The sequence below is a fragment of the Coturnix japonica genome, chromosome 2 (assembly GCF_001577835.2).
Source record: "Coturnix japonica isolate 7356 chromosome 2, Coturnix japonica 2.1, whole genome shotgun sequence".
Taxonomy (NCBI): domain Eukaryota; kingdom Metazoa; phylum Chordata; class Aves; order Galliformes; family Phasianidae; genus Coturnix; species Coturnix japonica.
The window spans coordinates 31,384,177-31,396,606 of record NC_029517.1 but is presented as its reverse complement, the minus strand read 5'-3'; positions in this window follow the sequence as shown (position 1 = coordinate 31,396,606).

The following is a 12,430-nucleotide window of genomic DNA, read 5'->3' as shown; positions in this document are numbered from 1 at the left end:
CTGTTGTTTGCAGTTACGCAGAGGGATGGAGTTCTACTGCAATGGAGTTCATCCTTCTGAAAGCTCCGTGATGCTAAAGAGCTGCCTGTTTTTGTTCTCTGGGAGCTGGTGAGTAGCTTTGGACCCCAGTGATGGCACACAGCTATTCCATGCTGTGTAATGCCACAAGGCGAGGCAGGGCAATCTGAGTAACACATCAGAAATGTTCTTTACTAAGGAATTCAGTCACAAGGTTTCTTCATAGCACCACAGGCCCTCGCACAGTGTGTAGGCCCCTTGTTTGTTACTTGTGTATTACATATTCTCAGAACCAATGGGTCACTTGTCTTCCAAAAAGGCAGTTATGTAGGACACAAAGAAGTCTTTTGTTTGTTTGTATCTGACAAGCAGATGGATTGATTAGCTAAAAGGTCCTGTAGTTCTGAGTCATTGTGCCTGTTTATCAGGCATACATGATTCGTTTTGAATAGGTGCTTTGGAAGCCCATGACTGAGACCCTGGACCTCTAACAGCCGAGGTCTGTAGGTCACCAACTTCAGCTCTTGCACTTGCTCCATTTGCCTGTATGTTAGGGAGGTTGTAATGACCTAAAGGTCAGTATGCAAATGCCTCGTCACTTCTTCCTGTCATCATAAATATTTAATTTGGATTCTCAGCACCATTCAAGAACTGACCTCCTTTGCAGAGCACCATGTTAATAATGATGAGCGTATAGGCTGTCTGGTCTATCTACCAAGAAGCAGATACTGGTCCATTTTAAATGAGCCTTCAACATACAAATTAAGAAAGTAAGGTGATAACTCTGTAATGCCACTAAGAAAAACAGCTTAAATAAACCCCATTTCCATCCTTCCTTAATTTCAGTTTAAAGTTCAGACCAACCTTTGCTGCAGGGTTGAGTATTTGCTACACTGAAAGTGTAATGAAATGTTACTACAGATAGGATTTAGGAAGATAGTAACAGCACAGTAAAACAAATGTATGCCTTTATTTGCTTTGCATGCAGTTCTTCGTGGGTTGCTTTCTCTTTATGCTTAGTTAGACTGAAGCTTTGATTCTGCTTTGTGGTAACTTAAGATGCTGCTTTCTTCATGTCTCTCTGTGGCAGTCATGGCATAGAGGAGACATGAAGGTCAGGGAGGATGCAAAGGGTCCTGTGTAACCCTAAGGATGCTGGCTTCTCAGCCTTGGAACTGCTCAAACCTTTTGAGTGACGGAGGTAACAACTAAGAGAAGCTGTGCCCAGCTGCTGGGCAGCTGCTTTCACGGTGTAACCTGCTGTCATGCAGGAAGTGGGTCAAAAGGGACTCACCAGGAGGGTAAAAGCTCAGGTGACCTGTCATCACCCCTTACCATCCCTGTTTCCATCTGTTTGCCTATCAGGTCACCTCTTCAGAATTCTTGGCAGCTCCCCAGCCCAGTGTGAGCTTCCTCCCATGTCATGGAAAATCATTGCCGTGCCATTGACTGGGCACAGTCAGCTGAGGGGATTGCCCTGAAGGTGCTGGATGGTGTGTGAAGGTCAGCTGCCCATCCACCAGTGCCATTATGCACCCTGAAAGGCAGTGATTGTAACCACTGTTAACAAATGTTGCTGTTTAAAACCCTGCTAGTATCTTGCATCTGATTTCTTCCTTCAAGTGAAAGAGCAGTTTAATTTGGATTCACAGAGCGCTAATTCATTCATGAGTGTTTACCCTACATATATACAGTTAACTCAGCATCTTTGTGCTCGCATCTATATTTTCAGTTGTGGTTTCATTAACACAGTGTAACTTTCAGTCTTCACCCTGCTCTGGTGTCACCACAATGATGGATGCTGGTGTGCATCCCTTTGCCTGGAAATGAGAATCTGACTCTTCGTTTAGATAGGAAAACAGTCTGGAGGCAAAGGTACAGACAAAACACCCATTGGTTTCCCACCAAGTTGGGAGGGAGTGTTGATCTTCCTGAGGGGAGAAGGGCACTGCAGAGGGACCTGGATAGATGGGATTGGTGAGCCAAGGTTAACAGCATGAGTTTCAATAGGGCAAAGTTTCCAGTCCTGCATTTTGGTTACAACAACCCCAGGCAACCCTACAGGCTTGGGGAGGTGTGGCTGGAAAGCTGCCTGATGGAAAGGGACCTTGGGGTCCGGATGGACAGTTGGCTGAATATGAGCCAGCAGTGTGCCCAGGTGGACAAAAAGGCCAATGGCATCCTGGCTTGTATCAGGAATGGTGTGGTGAGCAGGACTAGGGAAGTCATCCTGCCCCTGTACGCAGCATTGGTGAGACCTCAAGTACTGTGTTCAGTTTGGGGCACCTCAGTACAGAAAGGGCATTGCGGTGCTGGAGCAGGTCCAAAGAAGGGCAACAAGTCTTTTGAAGGGCTTGGAGAATATGCCCTGTGAGGAGTGACTGGAGGAACTGGGGCTGTTTAGTCTAGAAAAAGGAGGCTGAGGGGAGACTTTGTTGCTCTCTTCCAGTATCTGAAAGGTACTTAGGTGAGAGCAGGTTTGGTTTCTTTTCACTGAGGACAGGTGACAGGATGAGGGGAAATGGCCTCAAGTTGCGCCAGAGTAAGTTTAGGTTGGATATCAGGAAAAACTTCTTTACAGAAAGGGTTGTCAAGAACTGGAATGGGCTCTGCAGTGAGGTGGTTGAGTCACCGTCCCTGGATGTTTTTAAAAAACATTTGGATGTGGTGCTCAGGGACATGATTTAGCAGAGGGTTGTTAGTTAGGGTAGTATGGTTAGGTCATGGTTGGACCTGATGACCTTTAAGGTCTTTTCCTGCCTGAGCAATTCTATGACTCTATGATTCTGTGATCAGCAGGAGTCAGAGGAAGGGTCTGCTTAGCCCAGTATCCCATCCCCAGTGCTGCTCCCCTTCCATTTGGTAACATTTCCCCAGGATGCCCTACCATGCTTGTTTTAAGTCGTGGACTTCTTGAGATTGATGCGCTTAATAGTTAATAGCATAAATAAATATATATTTCCATGAGTTATCTTAATCATTTCTTAAATCTGTGTCACAATTTATTATCCACTGCATCCCATGGAAAGAAATTACCCAGTTAGGGACACTTTTTGAAGAGGACCATCTCTTTTCATTTCTTTTTAACCCGTTGCTCACTGGTTCATTTGAAGATATTTATTTCCCCATAGTCATTTATGCTTTGACCCTGTAAGTTCTTTGTCTATTCAGCCACGCTCCACACAGGAGCTGTTCCATGCCCTGTTGTCCTTCTCAGAGCATTGCCCAGCTCTCCCACATTTTTGAGAGGAAAGGAGGTAAGTGAATCGTGTGTACACTGGCATGATGCTATTTGTTCTCTGCTCTGTTCTCTGCTTTCCAAAAGTACTTAATGTCAGACACGCTTTTTGGACACTTCCTGAGCAATAGGCTGATGTCTTCAAAATAATGTTTAATTAAAGCAAAAACCTTTTAGAATCCATGCTCAGAGAAACCCTGATTTTCTCTTATGTACTCTTGTTGATGGGCCAGGCATGTTTTAGAAGAAGGCAGGCTGCCCTGAGTCAAGTGTCATCAGCTCACACCTGAGGCGTATTTCTGCTGCAGTTTCCTGGTGGTGGCTGATGAAGGTGTGCAAATTCCATTTGTTTTGGTGGAACTGTTACAGGGTACTTAATGCTATTCTTCTCTCAACATAGTCATATTGCACTTTGCATGTGGCTTCAGCTCTTTCTTCAAAGCTCCATCAGTATGCCTTGTAGATTTCCCTGTCTTTCCTGCAGTGACTCTCCTGATGAGTGTCTGAATTTTCCACGTGATAAAGCTTTTGAATGGAGTTGTTGGTGTGTTTTAGTGTGACATTACTTTTAATCTCACACTTTAATGAAAGGAATGGATACTGTTTAAGATATAAAAGCATCATTTTTTAAAGGATGAAGAATTTTTTTTTTTCATTTGAAGACACTATTACCTTGTAACTTTTCATTTTAATACCGTTCTGAAAAGAAATTGTCTTACCATGAATGAATAATGAATGGTGAATGTCAAAGAGTGGATAATTCTTGCTCTTTCTTTAGAAGAAGGGGTTAAGTACAACTCAGTGTCTCTCGGCTGGCAGAACTACTCAAGATAAATCTATTTCTTGGAAGAATGCCCTTAGGAAGTTAGTGACCTAGAATGAGCTTGGCATAGAATTGCCTTTTAGCCTTAAATGTGGTATTCGCTGTTGCAGTCTCTATACACAGATAGTTTTTGACAGGCTTTGCAAACAGCCTGGAGTCAGAGCCTGCAGGCTTTCCTTGGGCAAGCAAAAGCTGCAGAGTTGGGAACTCAATCCATTGCTGGAGAGACAAACAGCAAAATCCCCAAAGCTAGGATGGTGCTCAGTGGGATGCTTGCAAGCAAATGCAAGCCTTCATTGTAGGATGGTGGAAAGTATGTGGGAAGGAGCAAAGCACGCTCCCTGCCAGAGGTGGTTCGTGAAGTTCAAGCACTGCTGTTAACTGGAAGCAAAAGTGTGTTTTTAATGTCCCTTGACATAAGGCACAAGGGGAAGCAGGTGATGGCACGCAGAGCTGGCATCCTGCCTTGGGCATCAGAATATGTTTCTGTGGCTTTGCTTCTGCACCTGCACTGCAGGCTGCCTCACCATCCAAAGGGCAGGTTTTGTTGTGGAAGAAAGGGTGAGTGTGAGAGTCAGCTGGTACGTAAGTCCTTGCTGTGCGCACAATGAGAGCACATGGCGGTGTGGGGGGATATGCTGATACAGGGCCCATCCTTTCCTGCTTCTAGCAGGAATGATTTTCTCCCCATTCCAGCTGTTTGTAGCAGGCACCAGACTCTGAACTTGGTCCTTGCCCACTAAACCATCCAGTAATCTCATGGTTTGAGCGATGGTTATCCCTGCTGCACTGAGCAAATGGAGAGTGATGTATAGGAGATGTGCTGTGGAAGAATTTAATCTGGTCCCTTCAGAACACTCTGATCCTTGCAAATCCTTTTTTTTTCCCCTTTCTTTCTTTTTCTTTTCTTTTTTTTTCCCCTCCTCCTCGATAGATATTTCAAGTCTGGGATTTTCATCTGAAGGAGAATTCAAATAAATCAGCAACTGGAGAAAACATTAAACAACCACAGTCAAACTTACACAGTGTTTTAGACTAATGGACCCCTTCTCAAGATATTATGCATAACAGGATTTGATTGTGCTTTCTCAGCCAGAGAATTTCTGTCAGTACCTCTGCCAAATGAAAGATCTTAGGAAGGGAGGATTTGATAGCATTCCAGGTTAAGCCAGCCTCTTCATTCAGAGACAATGACTGCCAGTCCCACACAGATTGCAGCAAGGCCACCCAAATGGAGAATTTCCACTTAGGAAGGCCAAGTTCTCCATACTCCTTTTATTTTTGCAACCATAACAGGGCCGGGCCGTGTCCTTGGTTTCTTTCCACGCCAAATAAAGCGTCTGCACATTTTGTCTAGTTCGTTCTTGTACAGTCAAGGCATTTATACCAAAAACACTTGCACAAATAAAGTTCTGAAGAAAGAGATTCACTTCTGACGGGTTAATCAACCTGGCAGATGAGAAATTATCATAATAGATCTATAACCATAATGCGGGTTGTCTTGCAAGGGCGGCTTTTGAGGATCAGAGTGGCTGGGGATGTTGGGAGCTGCAGCATGTGGAGCCCTAGGAGATGCAGCTCATGTAAAATGCTTCCTGAAGAACATTCAGGGGCAGATCCTGCACAGCTGTGTAACTGTAGAGTAACTAGGTCTGCTTTGGTGGTGTTGACTTCATTGAGCAAAAGGGCAAGATTTAAATGAATTACCCACTGAACAGAGAACAAAGGCCATGTACAGTAAATAATAGTTTTCTAGGTTTTCTGTCCTTCACAGCTATCCCTCATTAATATTTCATCCTGCATCAGATTGCTGCTTTACTCAGTCGAAAGCTGAGGTTGGGCAACTGCATTGCAGCTTCATTCACGTGCGGGCTTGGGGTGTGCAAAAGCACAGACAGGGCTGTGATTTGTGAGTGCTGCTGTCCTGAGCGGTACCCTTTCGTAATGAGATGTGTCCATTTCATTTATTGTTTGCCTCTTGCTGAACTGAAATAATAGGGAGGAGAGAGGGGAAGGAACGTTGAATTCATAAAACTCATTTTGGTGCAGAAGTGTCAGCTGAGCCACTTCAGTGTGAAGTGAATAATTTCATTCTGAAAATGGCAATATAAAATATGACAGTATTTCTCACTCTGCGTCATCCCTCAGTGCAGGCTGGCACTTGATATCAATCCACATAGATCCAGTTCCTCCAAAATTTAATTTTTCAGTAGACTTTATTCAGTGAGTAATGAGTCTAATTTTGCCTCTTTTTTTTTTGTACATTGCAGTTTTATTCCTCATCTTAATGTATTTTGTCCAGCATCTGTAGCTAGCTGGTCTCTGTTACAGTAAACGCGAGGCATAGGATGTCTGACTGGAGTCAGCCGTCACTAGGTCTGGATTTTGGCCCTGCCATTCGGTGCCCCCAAACACACCACTGCTGTGTTAAACATGCCTGGAGCTCCCAACCAGCTGCACACCACCAACCTGGAGCAGAATGCCTCCCAAGATGTGCAGGATCCACAGCCATGCCCGGAGGCACAGTGGCTGCTAAGAGAGGTCCTGCTCAGAAAATCTGAAACCACTCCGTTTTGATATTCTCTTTTCTCACTGAGCTGACTACTGTACTTTAAACCTGTCAAGTGTGTTTTATCTCCACGAAATTCTGTTTACTTTTGCACATTCTTGAGCTGTCCAGATCTTTACCACACAGACTCTATCTGTCATTTCCCCCAGATGTAACGTATTGCAATCCATCGCTCGTGACTGCCAAGAAATGACAATTCCGAGAGTGTCCACAGTTCACGGAATAGATACTTTGCTGGTGGAAATTCTGTTGTTTTTTCATTATAGTGAGTACAGTGGAAAGCAACTGGGGAGCTGTGAGAGATGAGCTTCTTAAATAGAGCAGGGAGAGAACCTTGTTTAGGGATGGAAACCTTAAAGAGGGATTTATGTATATTTCTGAAACGTCCAGTCATTTCCTGGAGTACAGGAAAAGAGAAATCTTGTCTCAGTAGAACAAATGGCCACCTGCACACTCTCATTCTGAGAAATAGCCTCTTCCATGTTGCCCCTTCTGCTTCTCTCTCTCCTGTGTTCTCCATTAGGTTCGTCTCTTTACTGCCAAAAATGAAGAAGTAAAAAGGGATATGGCTCTCCTGTGTTCTTGCTGGATGTAGTCTTTGTCTGCATCTTTTCCTTCATTCCTTTTACCATTTATCTTGGAGGCATGTTTTAAACATCTCTAATAACATAATTGCACTGATGAGGCCTAGTATAGGAGCAGGCCTGGCAGAACAGGCTCCATGCAGGGGGCTTTTGTGGCACTGGCCCAGCTGGAGTGATGTGGCCAAGGGCTGCAGGCAGGGGAGCACAGGTTGTGTTGTCAGGGGCTGTCTGGAGGGGAAAGGCTTCATGATCTGCCCTGCACTAACAGCATAGTCATGCCAAGAGTATTCCTGTTGGAAAACAAAATTTGAAGCTGTCATCTACAGGCTCACCTTCAAAACCCGTACTGGAAGATCGATAATTGAGGATAGCTGTTTGCTGAAGGGATTACTGTCAGGTATAAAATAATGATTGCTGGTAGCTATAAATGTGTTTTAGGTCTTGGATGTTTTCCTGGCAGACTTTAATCTTTCATTGAATTATGCATTAACAGACCTGGATTTGGAGGACTTGCGCCCAGAAGAACAGTAGGGTGTTTTTGGGGTGGCACAGGGGAGGAAGGAAGACTTTTCTAAATCAGTGAACAATAGTTTTCCTTGCTTGACCAAAAAGCATCCTTCCACACACGGGGAACTTCTTTTCAGTTTGTTATTTTGCAGTACTCTGCATAAGAAAGGGGAAGATGAGATAATTTCCTGGAGAAAACCCAGAATGTTAATTAAAGAAATGGCATTTTGACATTCATTCTTGGCTCAATGGAGTTTGCAACCATCTTGATACTTCATGTCTTATTCTCGTGTTAAGAGCTTTCCAATAAGATTTTTCTCTACAAACACTTATTTCTGCCACTAGGGCTCCTGCAAATAATAATGACAGGCACAACACACGTATTTGACACTAGAGTGTTCTCACAAAGTCACCCTGAGTGCCAGCTCTCACAACCGCAGTGCGCCATAGGGCAGCACCGGGCAGACTGGAGGAGCAGTGCTCAGCTTGCGAGGCAGAGGATCAACTCAGCTTCCAGCGGGTAGTTTTCATGCCTTCATGCCACATCCCAGAGGTGAGGTATGCTCTTCTCGCATCTCAGCAGAGCACCGACAATCGTGCTGCCCATGTGCATGGCATAACACTCCGTGCAGGGAGGGCTTAGCTGCGGAGGCAGACTCTGAGGCTACCCAAATCTTCCTGATATATGAAGTGATACAGAAAATGGAATCAGATGCCATGGTGTTAAATAGCTGGGCTGTTGCCATCAACTGAAAGAGCTTTGGGGACTTGGTTTTGGATCCTTAATCCCCCACCTCTTGCTTTGTCCTTTCCCCTCCAGAGCTTGCTTTTGCAAACAGGGAGAATGAAAATCACTCCAGGTGCCAGGGAGAACAAAGGAAAGTACATATGGCCTGAACACATGAAAACGTAGAGAAAAGCTTTCCCTGCCAGGCACTGCAGCAGGAGCCAGCATTTGCAACATAAGCCTAGGGTTGTTCTTATAGCTGAGGTCATGTTGGGCTCTTCTACTGTCCTCCAGTACTGTAAAATCAATGGATGGATGTACTTGGAAGCTGAAATTGAATTCAGCTTTTCTCATTTTCTGCATCCCTCGGTTATTTCTCCCTCTTATAAAATGAATATTGATTTCCCTCTTTCTGCTGAGCCTGCAGTCTTTGCTGCCATGTAATTGTTACTAATAATTTCACTCAAGCTGGCTAGGAAAACTTGAGTAAACCAAGTTGTATCAAGATTTGCCTGCCTGTTGAAAACAAAGCATCCCAGAGGCAAATGTTCTTCCTTGTGATGGGCCGAGGAGGAGAAAGAGCCTGGCAGCAGGCTGTGGGCAGTGCAGCCACCTCTCATTGCTCCTCCAGTGCAAAGCCCAGCTCTGCTCCACTTTGTAAAGAAAGCTGGTTCTCATTCCATACTGAAACCAAACTGAACTCAGAGACCTTGGAAGCTCTGCAAAAAGAACTGCCATCCTCTGCCAAGCCTCAGCACTGTGTTACAGTGTCTAATGTTGGATGAAAATATTGAAAATGTTTTTTAGTAAAGAAGCTATTTTCTTGTAATTATCAAGTTCTGCTCTCGTTGTACTCATTTTGCTTATCAAGTTATTTTTCACGTTCTAGACCTATTTTTCGCCCTTCCCTCTCATCACCAATGTAAGAGTTGTTCTTGGCACTGGGAACTTTAAGAGTACAGTTCTGGCCGCACGCACGAGGCAGTTCCAAGAGCAGGAGCTGGCGCTCAGACAGCCCATTGTTTGAGTAAAACTCAGAAGTTATTTCCGTAGCATCAGCACCAGCCTCTATTCATAAGGCTATGTGTGTGCCTATCTACGCAGGCATTACTGACTGATCAAGGCTTGTTCCACTAAGAAACTGGTGTTTGTTTTGCTTCTGCATGGCAAGGAATCAATGGGAAACTGCCCTGCAGACTGGACACAGACCCACAGTCTGTGGGTTTGCTGAGGTGGCATGTGATGAGCAGAGCTCTGTAGGCTCCATAAGCACAAGCACTCATTGCTCAGTCAGATAAGTGATCGTTCAGATTTTGTTGACTGATTTGGAATTTAAAGGAGCTCTCGGCTCCCCAGATGAGTTTTCCAGTGGTGTGACACACATGCAGATGACAGAAGGAGACAAAAAGCCTGTGTATCAGATAGACAACTTGGTCAATGAGGATTTTTCTGTAAGCCTTATTTTTAATCGACATGTTGCATCTGCCCACTTGAAACACTCTGATTATGAAACCGGTTCTTTGTTCGCTGTTTGGCTTTTGATTTCTAAGCATTTCTATGCAGTGTAGGCTAATAAAAAGGGCAGAAAAAGAGGAAGGCGTTAATGCAATACATCACGTTAAACATTTTGATTTCTCTACAGCTTTTGGTTTGTTCATAATCCCAAACCGTATGTACAAAGAGTGATTGACAAGATAGATTGAAGCAGCTTCCCAGTGGTTTGTACTCAGTCTTTATATCTGATGTTCAGAATCTTTAGGAATGAACTGATGCATCAAAATACCATCTGATTTTCTTTCATATCCACAGTGAAATTTTTCACGTCAATGTAAAATTAAAATAATGAGAAAAGGACTTTTAAAAAATGGTTTAAACCTTAATAGGATGTGAAGTTAAGAACCTGAGAAAGAAATGCTTTGAAACACGTAAAACCAAAAGATAGAATCCCTTCAAACTCATTTGTGCCTATAACAGCATAAAGAACATTATTAGATTAGTTCTTATCAGCCTGTAAGATGGAGAAAGTCATAAATAAATGGCAAAGAATGGAGATTTATGTTAGCAATCTTCTGAATAAATATACAAATTAGGTTACAGTATTTGTTTATAATACACATTTTAAAAGAATGATTATTTTCATCATCTGAATTGGTAACACAAATTTACCTGCAGTGAAAATAAACGTCATGATGGCGCTATCAAATGTCACGGGCTCCAACAAAGTTCATAGTGCAGCTCCTTAGAAACAGAACGATGCATTCAGCCTTCAGGTTGATTTGTGCATCACTTCGGTTCGAGCCAAAAAAAGAGGACTTCACCAACAGTCCTGGTACCTGTATCTGTTCTCTGTTATCAGAATTCTGCTGTGTCTTGTGCTGTGTAGTAATCTACAAGTGAGCCGCTGATTTACAATATCCACCATTTATAGCTAGAAAGATAGCAAAAGTGCTGTGCCTCCTATCACACAGGCAGGTTGTTTCAGCAGTACTCCATTCCAAAGCACCTGGTGACAAAGCACCCGTAAGCTGTGTGGGTGCTGTGCCAGAGGCTGCATTTTGCAGAGATTCCTCACTTCTGTAGTCCTGTTCCAGTTCTTCCCCTGCAACTGACAGAAATGATGGCAAAGGACTGTAAAATCAGCCCCCTCTAAGACACTGGTGGATTTCTTTAAGGCCATTAAGTGGTGGCTAACAAAGCATAGCCAATGGAGGCTTATCTGCAGACCAGCCATTGTGTTGCACGAGGAAAAAGAGGCATTCACCAATTATATTGTAATGAAGAAGAATAGAAACAAAACTGTGCACTGGTATGTTTTATTGGGGGCAGAAATAGTGCTGTTTGCATAGATTGAAAATGTAAACCAAGAAGCTACCAATACTTGCAAACTTCCTTTTGACTCTTACATAAAATTCTCCAATATCTTTATCATATGAATCCAACTGCTGGAGATAAAATGAGATACGAGGTGCAAAGGCAGAAACTGAAAGCTCTCACTTACTTTGTGTCTAGATGTCATGAAAAGAAATCTGGGCTGCTGTCTTGATAGCCTCAGCATAGCCCCATTCCATCCTGGAGGAAACTGTAGTCACAAAGGACCTGGAGTCACTTGCACATGGACTGAGAGATGCCCTGATCAGTTCTGCACTAACAGGCTTGGCATAAAGGCTGTTCTGGTCATGCCCTTGTTCAAACTTGAGGTTAATGTGCATATTAAAATGCTGCAGTTCCGTTTCTCTGTGCTACTGGTGACCCCACAGCTACCAGGATGAGCCCCAGGCTCCTGCTGGTACTGACTGCATCACTGGGTCTACACTTTAAAGTAAGTGAAGTGACTTCAGGCCTTTATAATCTGTTTCCAATTAGCTGGAAGAGGAGTAAACCCAGCTACTTAGTAAGCATCGTCAGATGGAAGGTGACCTGTTCTTTAATCTGACCTTTTAACTCATCTTCATGGGTGGGTTTGGCTCAATGCATTCATTATTCCCGGGCTGCCAAATGCAAAGAAAAGGTGGGGTTAGGATACAAGGTGTTTGTTCCTGTTATGCTGGAATTCCTTTGCTCTTGCCTGAGGCTCTACTGCAGAGGTCTTTGGAGTTAACGCTTCTATGCCATTTTGCCTGAAACATTTTGTTATTACATTTCTCTCCTGTCAGTGGGAATTAGAGGAAGCTGAAATGTCCCTTTCTAAATAAAGAGCTAAAAGTAATCCCCTGTTTTGTGATGCTTGAAGCATTGCTTTCTGTTTGTGTTGTATGAGAAATGTGGTTATGTTTATATCAGAGGGAAGTGTTCTCTATGATATGGCCCACAATCCCCCACCCTTTGGCATCCCCATACAGAGACCTCTTGGACCATGCAGTAGCTCCTTTCTGTCATGTGCTCTGAAGCGCAGTCCCCTTGGAAACCAAATATACACATACTATCTTACTAAACACAACAAGGATAGTAGTAACTATTCTTTATA